We start from the raw sequence: 14,569 nt of genomic DNA on the forward strand, positions 1-14,569 counted from the left end.
CTTATTTTTGGAATGCCCCGCTAAGATTGTTTACCCCAGCTTGAGCATAGGAAAGCAAGAGGCATGTTTTCGCAACTATATTTTGGAATGCGCCGCCCGCTAGATTTGCTTACCAAAGCTGAGCCATAGCAGCAAGATCATTGATTTCCCTATATAAATTGCAAATGCCTTTTGCTTAGTGCTCACTGTTAATGCTAACTTCTTCACATACGTTTTATTTCAATATTTTACAAAAAAGGACTCCGTAGAAATTAAATTAGTATTTTTCCCAAATATCAATATTGTGAGCATATAGTATTTTCTTAAAAAATGATATGTTCTTTTTTTTAAAGACAAAAATCCTCCTGCAAACGTTTATATTATCCATTCATTTTTTTTATACTGATATTTTTCTGTAAATTCTAGAAAATGTTAAGGCCTTAACTGGTTTGATCCCGCGCGTTAAAATATATGTCACGCCCTCTCTTAAGGGATTTTTCCAAACATTTATATTGCATGTACTCTTTAAACGGGTTTCTATTTTAATGTATCAAAAAAAGATAGAAGTTAGAATACATGTCAGAAAAATGTAAATTAAACATCTGAACTCTTCTACAATTAACTAAATGTATAATGTTGTCTAACAGATGCAAAAAACATGCATCATTGTGGAACACATTTTGGTTTATTATTTTTTTTCAAAAACAATTAAATTTATAATAAAAAGGTAAAAAAATTTTGAATTTAAGAATGATAAATACACCTGGAAATGTTTAAAAACATAAATTTAGAAGTATTTAATTTATATAATTATAACCTACCGCATTTGATGTATTTTTTATTGTCTTAAATTGTAAAGATCATCTGAATGTTATGAATGTTACTTCATTACCATCTGATAAGACCCTGGTAAAATAAAAAAAATCGTTTTTATGTGCTGTAACTCGATTGACAGGTACTGTTACAAGAAAGACACTTCTGTTACAGCAGTAGCACAAAATAAGCATGCACTTTTACATATATATTTTTACACATGTTTTATATATCTTACGATAAAATGTTATCTGAAATCTATAATGTGGTGTTTGAATATCATCTTGACGAGACCGGGTTAAATAGTAATGTTACATCTTGGGATACATGGATTGACCATTTAGTTACAGGAAAGCAATTCGGTTACAGCCAGTGAGCATTGTAACACTTCCCACAATTTCAAAAACTTATGTTAAATTTATTTATACAAAGGGAAGAATACTAAATTTGTAAAATTCACTTTTGTCAAACTCCAAGTTTTATTGTCACAGTTATTCTATAAATAAGTATTTCTAAAATGCTTATTTAATTGGATTGACTCCATGGTAAAAGAAGATAGCTGAGAAAGTTTATGTGAAAATAAAACAAAAAAAAACAAAAATGTAAATGTGTGTTTAACATCATATTTGACTGGATTATACATTAAATAAAGCAAAAAAGGAATTTATACAGTTAAATTGTCAATAGATTTGAAAATTTTTCACAATACTGTTATTTTTGTACAAGGACAGCACTAATATTTTTTTATTGTCACTTCTGTTAATTTTTTGAAGGGTTTATATAACCATTTAATATTGGAAACTGTTGAAATTATGAGATTTCAGCTAAACATTTCATGTCCATTTGCATTTTCAGTAAAATCTTTTAAATATACAAAAATGTTGCCTTGGGACAGAAAATGTTGCAAAAATATAGAATCACTCTATACACGTACAATGCTCATATTTTCCGCATATTTATGTTTTGAGAATATCCTTCCGTGCAATAGATTCATATTACCTGCCACTATGCGCGCGCATCTTTTGTTTACTATAGTGACCCAGAAATCAGAAATGTAAAACTTATTCAAAATGGAGATTCGAAAGGTATACATTAATAAATTTGAGTCCGTAGATGGTGATAATATAAATGTTTGCAATTCCCAAACTTGTCCATTCATAAACATCAGAAATATCAAACTTTAGTTTTTATCAATGTTTACATACCGCCTGCTGCAAAGGATATTTTTCGGGGCCTTACAAGCGGAAGTAGTCAATTTTATAGTATACTACGAGAAAAAAGTTTGGTTTACAAAAACACCTGTTCTTATGTCAGACATCACTAATTGGCTAAATTGAAAAGTTATATTTGTCATGTAAAGTGTATTATATGTCTTGCGAGGTGTATTTTCTTCTGTTATATAGAGTAATGAAGCTGTAAGAGGGTCATATAGGTTTTATTAACCGTACAACCTTACAAGAGCCTTTCTTAATGTCAGAAATGATGGAATGTATCTGTAAGTAAAGCCTCTAAAACATAAGTGTTCCCTACAGTTCCTTACAACACCGAACTAATGGTAAAGTTAGTGTTTATGTTGTCAAGTCAGGGGTTAATCCACTATTCTCAGAGAGGAAATATTAGGCTCGAAGCTAAAATTAAAAGTGCGCAAAACCAGAATTTGGTTAATAATTTACTTTATTTAACTTAAAGCGTATTCTAGTAAAATACAATATTAAAGACTAAGCTATTGAAGACAAACCTCATTTGATATTTTGTAGATGGAAAAAGCCATGAGTTCAGAACACAAACTCCAAAGTTGTTGCTAGTAAATTCAACAAAACACAAGCAGTCACTTCTGGCAAGGCTTTACTGAATACCCTTATGGGTTGTGTAAGTAGCATTGGCCAACTTATTCAGCCATTCTTTGCCTTCTCTAGTGTAAGGATGCTTGATAACTTGAGGGAATTTGCCATTCCATATTGTGATGGAACAATGACGTACAATGGTTATTCTAACGCTTAGTTTTCTGCAAATATATGCAGTATCACCTCCAAAAATATCTACCAATTAGAGATGAAAATACCCATGTTCTTGTCCTATATGATGGACATAATATGATATTATCCATGTATCATTGGGCCTTATTGAATTATATAAATTTAATTGTGTTGCCACCCCACTGTCCTCATCTGCTCCAGCCATTAGTTGTTTTGGTCTTTTCCAAATAGCTTAAAATGTTTCTTGCAGAATCTGGAGGCTGTGTGGTTACAATATTTAATGTTTGTTGTTTTGCATGCCACGTCTATACAAGTGTAACGACCCAATATTATCATAAATAATATTAAGTAAGTGGGAGTGTGGTATGTAGGAATCAGATTGTCGGCGATAACTAGAGTCTGGATTGAGGTATTGTAATCAAACACGAATTATAGCAACCTTATGTGGAAACCCCGGTAGGTATTGCATGTGGACCCCCCTGGGGTCAAGGTCACCGTTACTGAAAATAGAAAAATGGTTTCTGGACAATAACTAGAGTTAGGAATAAGATATTGTAATAAAACTTGATGTATAGCAAGCTTATGTGAAGACCCCGGTTATTATTGCATTTATATCCCCTGGGGTTAAGGTCAAGGTCAACGTTACTAAAAATAGAAAAATGGTTTCTGGACAATAACTAGAGTAAGAAATGAGATATTGTAATCAATCTTGGTTTATAGCAAGTATACTGGGATTGCAATTAATTGAAATAATTCTTTTGTATACAGTTGATACTTATAATCACATTAAGTGATAGGTCTAGTATAATTATGTTGTAAGTATATAATACTGGTGGCACAAAATCTTAGTTGGTAAGACCTCTGACTGTCCCTCTTGAGGTCCCGGGTTCGATCCTGGGTAACCTCCTTGGGATGTTTCAGTTTTAGAGACACTTTCAGTGTTTCCCACCTACCTACCTAGAGGTGTACTGAAAAGAAATCAAGGTAATCCTTCATTATCCTTGCATGTATCAGTAATATATTGGGCATGTAAAAGAACCAAGGGATCTATTCAATAAGAGCTAGGGACTGGTTCCCGGATTCCCTTGAATCTCATAGCTGTCTCTCAATCCGATGTATACCAGCTTAGTGTAATCGTAAATGATTTGGAAGCAGTATTATGTAGATATTGATGTAATGTATGCATAAATAACCACGTGAATTGTGAAATATGTGTATTTTGATGATAGGAATTGCAATGCATATTATTTTATAGTACCCCACCCATTTCTTTATAGGTAAATGTACCTCTATATAGTTTGTGTACATGCATATTTTTATCAATATGTTCTTTAACACCAGTCTGATGTTACTGTTGAAATGTTTCTTATGTCATTGTTTTATGTTGTTTAACTTTGATAACTCCTTGGCATAAATACATTTGTTAAAATGTGTATACGCCTCTATTGTAATTTAACCTAAGCATGACCCTGACGAGCCCGTTTGACTCTTCTTCTGTAACAAACAGGCCATCATTAAAGGCCAACGTTACTCAAGAGGGTCAAGCACACTTTTCGATTCTAACATTACAGCTGCATTCAAAAAATAGATATATATCCTTATAATTGTTTCGTAATTTCTAATGCTCAATTTGCACCAGCCACTTCTTTCAGTAGGCATGATCAACCAAGCTATGACGTGTGTGTAAGACAGCTGAAACTTTCCATTTAGAGAAAGGGGGCACATTCCTTGAAATTGTTGCAGCTGCAAAAAGTTTAAGGAAAACTCGTGGCAAAATAGTAAATTAGCTATAACTGAGTGAAAAAAACAATGAAATCAAAAAGTCAGAATCAATTGTGTCTGAAACATATACTAACAAAACACAAAAGAGGCATCCAGTGCTTTTTTAAAGAGTAAAGAACATCTGGTTAAAAAAAATCAAGGCCAACGATTGAGCATGTAGAGAACAGCCTTAATTCTTATGAGGAAATAACTGATGATAAAAGTGCATCATTTGTAAAAGATTCAGCCCTGATGCTAGCAAAATGCCATTTATTTTAGGTAAAGTTTGGAAAGTGTGACCAGTGCAATATGGCTGGGTTCACTTGTCTTTTTGCACAAAAAAAGAGAAATACAGAATCCCTTAAGAAAGCCCAACACAACAAATTTGAAAATGTTGTAGGCTCGGTTTGATTGAGCCTGTTCATGGACGGTAATGGAAAGTGCAAGTTACCGTCCACGCCCCTAGCACCGGCTTAAGCAGAATTCAACATTAAAACAAGAAAAATGGTCAGTGTTCTCAAATCTTAGTTCCCTGCCCAATCTGTGAGAAGTCAGCTACTGAAAATCACTAATCACAACAAATAAAACTGATAACGTGAATATGTTAAATGTGTTAAAACTACTGAAATGTTTTAAACAGTTCATACTTACAGTTTTTACAGTATCAGAGTATATATTTGTTGATGTTAGGCTTTTTATTTTGTGCCCAAAAGTGAAACGGGAAATACATTGTGATTTTTTTTTTTTGGATTTTTTAGATTAAAACCAGGTCAAATCATTTAAGGGTCTACACATTTATTAAGTAAGTGTTATGGTTCAGCATAATTAGTTGTATATAGTTTTCTCTTTATTTCACAACTTTAATGTTTAAATACTGCCTGCCGGCACAGACCGGAATGACTAACACGAGGATAACTGTTTACGGTGGTAACGAGGCTCTGCCGAGTTTCCGCTAAACAATTACCAGAAACAGTTGGCGCCAAACAAGTAAGAAACTGGATAAATTTTGGGGAAAATCTAATCGTATGACAGACACATAATTGGGTATTTTTAAAATGCCATTGATTACACTGTGTGTTAGTGATATTTTAAAAGGAATCGAGCAAATTCTGGAGTATGCTGCACCATCATGATTGCCAATGATTGCCAATATTGGTATCTATTTTAGAAAATGGGGTAAATATAAATTGGTATGATAATTATTTATAGGAGCAATGCATGCAAACTACTATTTTCTTCAATGTACATTGTATGTCATATATCATTAAATAATGCTGTGCAAAAAATATCTGCCTGTGTAACAGATTTTGAAATATTTGGAATTGTGTTCCTAGCCAAACTGAACTACAAAATTGATCTTTTTTAGGTCCCCTAAGTTACATCGGAAAAAGTGCTGCGCATTTATTTTCAATGTCTGCCTCATTGGCATAATGGACTTGTAACTACATGGTTAACAAAAACATTTTAGACACGCTCACCGTATAAGAAAAAAATAAAACTACTGGTGATTTATATAACTGTTTAATTTTTTTAAATGTAGCTAGCGACTGTAATTCGTTAATGTTTATCGAATTGAATAACTGATAATTTAATAAATTTCGGTTTGTCTGGCTAAGGAAATATTGTCACTATTATTTCTTAACGAGTAAAAGGTATCTAACACCATCTCGGCAGATGGTGGAAAAAGTTACATAAGATATTATGGTAATAAATTATATTTTCCTTTATACATTAAAATTGTCGTCTGTTTGAAAGTGAAACCCATCCTATATATTTAAGTAAATTTTGAATTGATACGGATGTTGTTAAACCTGTTACTATGCGAGCTGCTTCGTACTGATTTTTTTTAATATGTTTCTTTTTCAAACTTAGTACAATTATCCCATACTAAAGATACCTATTCTAAGTTTGTTAGAATCCCATGACCGGCATGTGTTGGGTCCCTAATATCTAACAACTAAGAGGTATTGTTACAGTCAAATCCCGTTGTCCCCAAAACTCTAACGTTAATCATTGTTAGTGCATTGCCTTCATACTAGATCACAACAACCCTTGGGACAAGACCTTCAAGTCGACCGAATTAAACTTGACTTTCATTGATAATTACCTTGACATCCAAGGTCAAATATCTTATTTTTTCTGATTTTTGCTATTAATGGCTATTACTTTGTTTTGTTTAATAGATTGTCTTCAAACTTTTACAAAACAATCTTCTAGGATAGGCCTTCAAGTAAACCAGACACACCCTGACCATCACTCATAAATCACCTTGAACTTGAAGGTCATATTATTGAAATTTTCTCCCCTTTTTACAATAACTGGCTTTAACTTTGTTATTTATAAATGGATTTACTTCATATTAAGACACAACATACTTGAGGGTGTGCATATCAAACTCAAATTCACATTGAGTCATTAATGACCTTTACAAAACAATCTTCTAGGATAGGCCCTTCAAGTAAACCAGACACACCCTAACAATCACTCAAAAATGACCTTGAACTTGAAGATCAAATTATTGAAATTTTCTCCCCTTTTACAGTTACTGGCTTTAACTTTGTTATTAATAAATGGATTTACTTCATATTAAGACACAACATACTTGAGGGTATGCATATCGAACTCAAATTAATATTGAGTCATGAATGACCTTGACCTTGAATGTTAAGTTATTGAATTTTCACTGATCTTTGATATAATTGACTTATCTTGGTAATCTTGGTAGTGGATTATCTTCATATTTGGACAAAACAACATTTTATACCAAACAAACATATTGAATAATTCAGATGTGACGTTTATCTTTAAACGACATTGACTGGCAATGTCAAATTATTGAGCATTGGTAAAATTGTCATAATTTGATTAATACTTGGACAAAACAAGACTTTCTACCAAACAAACATATAAAATTATTCAGATGTCATCTTTAACTTAAATGAAATTTGGACCATGTACACAGTTGTAGAAGTAAAATTGCAAGAACTTTGATATCATCTGACCTAGGTTTTGATAAAGTGTCTTCTTTCTTTGTCCTTTGATGGTTTTGGAGAGTGTGTATAGCTTTCTATGTTTATTGAATTTAGATATCAGCTTACCTAGATGATAACCAAGGACCTTCCCTAATTACTTGTTCTTTGATGTACAGCTATGAAATTAGACCATGTGTAAACTTTAACATAAAACATTATGAAAATGATTCATACTTGGAAAGAACAACAAGTGTGACTAGACCTACCTAAAGGAATAACTGATTTATTTATATTTTTTTAAAGATTTATTTAAACCTTTTATTTGTTTTCTTTTAGAAAAAGAGAACTGTAGCAGTCAGAAACACCCCCCCCCCCCTCCAATTACTTGTGATACATGGTTTATCCTTAGTTACGGCTGCACATCACTAAAAAATGATCATTTTCTATATAAATCTTTAAAAATGCAAATTACCTAAGAATAGTATATAGTTAAACAGGGTACAAAAATAGTGCTTTTTGGTTTTGTTTTTTTTTCAATTTGTAAACTGATTTACGCAAATTGGTGTCCAAGGTTTTTTTATTCAATAGTATGTCTGTAATGTAATAATCTCCCTGCTCATTAGCACAGTATCAGACATCTTAATTAGAAGGGGAAATAGCATTAACAACATTTGTTGTAATGCATATAAATGACAGAAATCAGACAAACCAAAACCATCTAAAAAGTGTTATACAAAATGAATCCATAAAAACCAATAATGATTATTAAATATTACGTAATGACAGGGCAGTGCTATTTAAAATATAACATATCTTGTTGTCCTATGACAAAATAGCTTTAGCCAAGTAACATAACACACTGACTTATAGTTAAAGAATTTGGCTGTACTTTCACATCCGAGATAAAATACCATTGGAACGTTGTTTGCAACTTTTCAATTAGAATTGCCCTATTAGTTAATGTTTTCAAAGCCCTTTTCGAAATTTCACAGCCATACATCAAAATAGGTGCCACCATAGAACCAAACAAATGAAAATGTACGAACAATGATTATACACGTTTACTTATCAATGAGAACACGATTTTTCTCGTCTATTCAATCAATCTTACCTTGGTTTAAACAAGCTACCGTTGTTGTTGAAAATACATATAACGCCAATGTAATGAAAACTAAATAACGCGCGATCACTTTCTCAACAATTTTTGTTTTGGATTCATTTACAAATAAATCCCACATTATACAATACTCAGACATTTCAAGCATTTTGAAGATAGCTATGACTTTCAACAAGCAAAACAGTATTGTCAGCAAACAAAAACTATTCTGAAATATCCTTTAGCATCACCAGTACTGAGACTGTCAAAAGAACACCTTGACATTGATGCTAGGTCTTCAAACTTAGTGAACATGTAGTTCGCTAAGTCATTTTAGAAAAATGAAAATAACACACGAGGCAACTAATCAAAATACCGGACATCAGTATCACTGGTGAAACAATTTGACAATGTATTATTTTCTTGAACAACTCATGATTTAGCTCGACTTTACATGTAAAATTGTTTTAAGACATTTGCCGTCAAAAGTATGTGATATTAGTTTGCTCCATAGATGTAAAAGATTTACAGAGTCATTGCACAAATAGACCTACTAATTTTGTTATATCAGAATCAATATAATAATCAAGTATTTTTTGAACGAGAATATATTTCAGATTTACTGTAAGGTTTGCGAAATCTGACTTGTTCCTGCTTAAGTTAATAATGTCTTGCTATCCCATTATAAATAATTTGCCAAAACAACTTTAAATAGTTATACTACGTTAATAGTTTGTATCATTTTTGTCACCTTTGGTTTTGTACAATAATAATATAATGCCACGACTCCTAACATTTGGGAAAATTTCAGTGTCTAAAACAATATTAAACAATCAACAAATAATATAAATATTAGCTGGTTATTGTTTGAATTTTGAAAACTTATTTGATGTTATCAAATATGAACCACTGTTATTTTTTTTCCAAACCTCAAATCATTTTCTTTACCTCCTCACTTCAATTCAATTTCTTTAGGCTATAGATATCAATGTTGAGTGCGCTGTTCCAGAATTGTGCAAGAATAGGGCTCAAATGTGCAGGAATAAAATCACGAAGGTCGAAAGGCCTTGGTTAATTGAATTTAATTTTTGACGTCATATCTGACTCCATATGACGAGTAAGCATTCTTTTATTATGCTACGCATATATATATATATCAGATTATAGGCTAATATAGTTTAGGTCATTTGTGTGACATGTGGAATTCCCATTATTATAAGACAGTTGCCAAGTTATTACCAGTACAGAAATAGTAGGTGTTGCTACACTTTTCCCTGTTTTTTGGTTTAATAACTTTCAAGGAATGACCTCTTTCCTCACAACTACAGATGTATATGTTCCGTGGCAAATGTAAAATGTTAATCCGTTCAACCGTTCTTCATAACAGAGTTATATTTTCGGGTCCTTCGTGTTCCTGTGTTGGCCCGGAAGATCAAATACCGCAAAAGCCGGTGCTTGACTTTTGCACTTTACACCATCTGTCTGATATTTAGTTTACTTGCCCTAGTTTCCGATTTTTTTAAAGAAAATAGGTGCATGTAATTATGTATTTAGCTTGATATGTATAATCAAAATTTGTGTTTGATAAAATTATTTCATATTCTCTTTTGGATGAAAAACTATCTGGCATGGATAGCAATGAAACAACTATAAAGGCGAGCATTGCAAACTCGGTTTAATTTAAATACATGTTTGTTCATGAGAGAGTTGGTGAAAGGTACAACATTTGCTTTTATTATACCTCACTCAAACTTTTTACTATATAGCCTAATGTGACGACACATAATGTTATTTCTAGGTCAATATTTTTTTTGCAATACTCCCCAAGAGCGAGTAATCTATATAGACTATAAAAAATATGTACCAGTACTAGTTCTCTCCCCTGTTACTATTTTGGTATTATAAAAAATAATAATGTCTCTCGGGCATATAATTAAAGCAACCCTTAAACTGAAATAACACCATTTGTTCTGCCCCCCGCGGTGTTATTTCAGTTCTCGGATTGTCGCCGACGGTATTATTTTAGTTCAATGGTTGCTATTATGCATTATTACAGTGAGAGACGTGTTATTTTATGATAACAGCATTCATTCTTCAATACTATAAGTTTTTGAATTTTAAAATATAAACAAATGTGCTTATTGTAAAGTAGTTTGTTATATTGTATAGCATATCTATATAAGCCCATTATGTCCCAGAAGTGCTATCATTTTTTTGTCTTCTCAGAAAGCCTGTTTATTTTTGGTATCTTGTTACTCCTTTGCTATATATACATGAGCTATCTTTCTTATCTTTAGTTCTGCAAGCATTTGGTATAATCATGTATGGAAGTTAAAATACTACTTACTTTACATTTTGCTATCTTTAATTACCACACGTACTTATCTTACTTTTTCAGTTCAAAATATCTAACATGCACGTAAAATGCATTATTTAAACATTATTATACACATATTTGATATTTCTAAAGAATTAAGAAAATAAGAATTTCTTAGGCATAATGTGCCAAAATGCATTATTTCAACATTATTAAACACATATTTGACATTTCAAAAGAATTAAGAAAATAAGAATTTCTTAGGCATAACATGCCATCGTTGTTTTTAATAAACTACTTAAAAGGGATCGCTTTTTATTTCTTAAATATTTCTTAAATTAATGGTCAACCTAAGATAAGGGATTGTTGCCATAAATGCTGATGGCATACCTGACCTGTCCAGTAGATGCTGATTTTAAACCTGAATAAACTTAATTAACACCTACAGTGAAGCCCATAAAAAGCGTGCGCAATCGACATATACCTTTATGTACACATCTGTTATATTCAAACTTTGCTTGTGCATTGTAACGTTTATTTCAAAGCTAGCATTGGATATGGCTTACTTAAGAATAAAACGGTGTCTTGACACCCAAGAGATTAATAGGGAATAGGGATGTTTGAGGTAAGGCGTTCCTAACAGCATGTGGCAAGTGGCATTTGGGTGCCCCAGCTAGAGCAATGTTGCAAGGATGTGTGAACGGTTTCCAACTCACGGAAATGTGAGGCATGAGGTGGTGGCCGTGAGAAGGTCACAACTCGGCGTAAAGACCGTTTTATTGATAGATACTGTGCTGCAAATTGACTTGCAGGGTACCACTGGCGTATGAATTTCTATGCAAACAATCAGCAATATTCGTCATAGAGCTGACATGGGGACCAGACGACCAACAATTCGAACCCCATTGACTTGAAACCACATCAAAAAACGTTTCCACTTGGCTCACGCTCATGACAGATGGACGTTGAATGGCATTACCCAGTACTGTTCACTGTCGAATTAAAATTTGGTGTGAACCTAACTGATAGACGAATATTGGTATGGAGATCGTTTAATGGGCGTTTAGTACCCGTACGCATGTCTAATCATGACCGTTTTGACGGCGTCTCAATCATGGCCTGGGATATAGTTTCAACATAATGTTAGGAATAAATACAATCTAAGAAAAGATCCTTATCACATTTTTGAGTAGTATACATATATATTTCATTTTCTTGTTGGTATTTTCTATTAATAATATACAACTAAAGAAAGAAAAAAATACACATTCCTTATGAATCAGAATATTGAATCTTTTATAATTACAATAACTATCTGGGACGGCCGTGGCCAATTGGTTAAGGTAATTGAATTCAAACCACTTGCTCCTCACTGCTGTGGGTTCGAATCCTGCCAGATACTTTTAAATGCTTTCACGTGTGTGTGAGAGTTACAAGTATCATTTTCATGTGAGGAAGCTGTCCAGCTAGCTTACTGATCAAATGTTGGTGGTTCTATTAAGGTGCCCGTTCGTGCCTGGAATAATGCATGGAAGCACACTTGTATTTTCATCAACCAGTAAAGCTGGAGGTCGACTTCTGACGTTAAAGTGTTTGTGCGACATGAAACTCGACCACAAAAACCCAACTCATTTACATGATCTGGAGTGCAACTGTGTTATCTCCCTTGTTTCTCTCTACGACTTGTTTCCCGTGACGTGACGCTTTTGAACGTCCTGCATATATTTTGACGCGACGTCATTTGCGTTACATAATCATAGTGTAAAGACGTGTTGAATGTTAGCGTTACACTATATATGTAAAACAGTTCTTATTTTTGGTATGTGATAAATAAAGTATTACATTCGTGTAGATTCAATACTAAATTTATTGAACTTGTTGAATAAAACCGTATCATGTTTGCCAGAGGCTCGCATACTAGTAATATGTTTTTATTTTGAACTCGTTCAATCCATTAAGTAATGAACCTTAATTCATTTAATATCCTCTAAAATCCCTGATTCAAACGAAACAGGTACTAAGCCATGATCTAGTGTTGAAGATATCGTTATAAACTAATTGTGATTCATTTAACCATCTTTTTATGAAAAATACTAAATTTCGGCAATTTAAACAGCCCGTCTTAGAAGAGTAAGGATATAGATCTTCATATCTCTTTTAATTTTGTACTAAGTCGTATCGGCAAAGAACCTCGTATCCCCCAATGATAGATCATCAAAGAGCGACAACTTGAATACGGTCTTAAATAAATGAAAGGGTCTATAGTGATCATCATATCGCTGTTAATTATTAAATCTTAGTCTGCTAAATATGCATAACGGATCTCTCTGTGTTATTTTTGGATGTTTATTTTAAATATAACTACAAGAATATCAAAATGCAGCACACGGTCAAACGTATAAAGTTAGCTATTTTATAAGCTAACCACGTTTATTGGTGACAGTAACATGACTTCAGTGTCATATTAAGCTTGAAACATTGCAAAGTTGTTGAAGTATTTGAACAATATTAATTTTGTAAAGATATTTTCTAAATACTGTACATATTTTAACCAATATAAAACGTGTACATTTCGGTTCAGATTCTAAACAAACGACTTTGCAATTTTTCCTTAAATTTCCTGAAACAAAAGAACAAATTCATGCAAGGAAAAATAACAAAACAGGAAACAAAACAAAAAACTGCTTGTCTATTGATGCATAGTGTCTGAAAAATAAAAACAATTTTTCAACATGTTGTTAGTGTTTTCTACAGACAATGGCACATAGGCTTGGATGAAATAATTTCCACAATTCTAATATATTTATTTACCATCTGTAGCAAGGTTTGTTAAAAATTAGTTTTCCTTCAAAATTCATCACGAGAATACTCTAATACTCTAATTCTGTGTTCCATTTTTTGTGCAACTTGTTTATTATACAAGATGCACAAATAGCATTTGGTTAAATTTTTCTTTTACCCTTTCCTCTACATAATAACTGACGAGCAACTGTCAACTCATTCAAAAAACCTTATGCTGAATTTCTAATTAATTTATAAAAAAAGTTCATGAAAACCTTGTAACAGACAACCAAATAAAGTGGATAGATAATAGTAAATTATATATATCAAATGCATAATTCGCTGCTGGCTACTTTATAAAATACAGGTTAATATACTTGGACGGGGCATGGGTGTATGGTTGATAACAGGCTCTCTATAAATAAGAAGGGAAATTACATAAAATATCTTAAGCACTCCGAGGATAGTAAACAGGACTCATTCAAATACTCTAGAATGTGTACCATTAAAAGTCTGAGGTGTCGAATGCTTGTGAGTAATAATTTGCCGGCCTAGATGATGTAAGTTCACCGGAATGGGTGAAGTGAATTCTACATTTTTGGCCGTTCTTGATAGAAGTTGACAGTTGCTTTTGCAACAATGTGTTTGTTTAATATTCTTCACCAAATGATCGAAGTTTATTACTAAATGTGGACTTTATAAACTATTACTAGTATTGATAATTTATCATTTAATATCCATTCAAGTCTACCTTCAGTTTTACAGCACTGAACACCAGTCTATTGGGGTTCAAAAACATTTCAGAACACAAATAAAACATAATGACTGGCCAGCAAAGTCTCCAGACCTTGATCCAATTTAACATGTCAAGGGC

The sequence above is a fragment of the Ruditapes philippinarum genome, unplaced genomic scaffold, assembly GCF_026571515.1.
Source record: "Ruditapes philippinarum isolate M1 unplaced genomic scaffold, ASM2657151v2 ctg537_1_1_1_1, whole genome shotgun sequence".
NCBI lineage: Eukaryota > Metazoa > Mollusca > Bivalvia > Venerida > Veneridae > Ruditapes > Ruditapes philippinarum.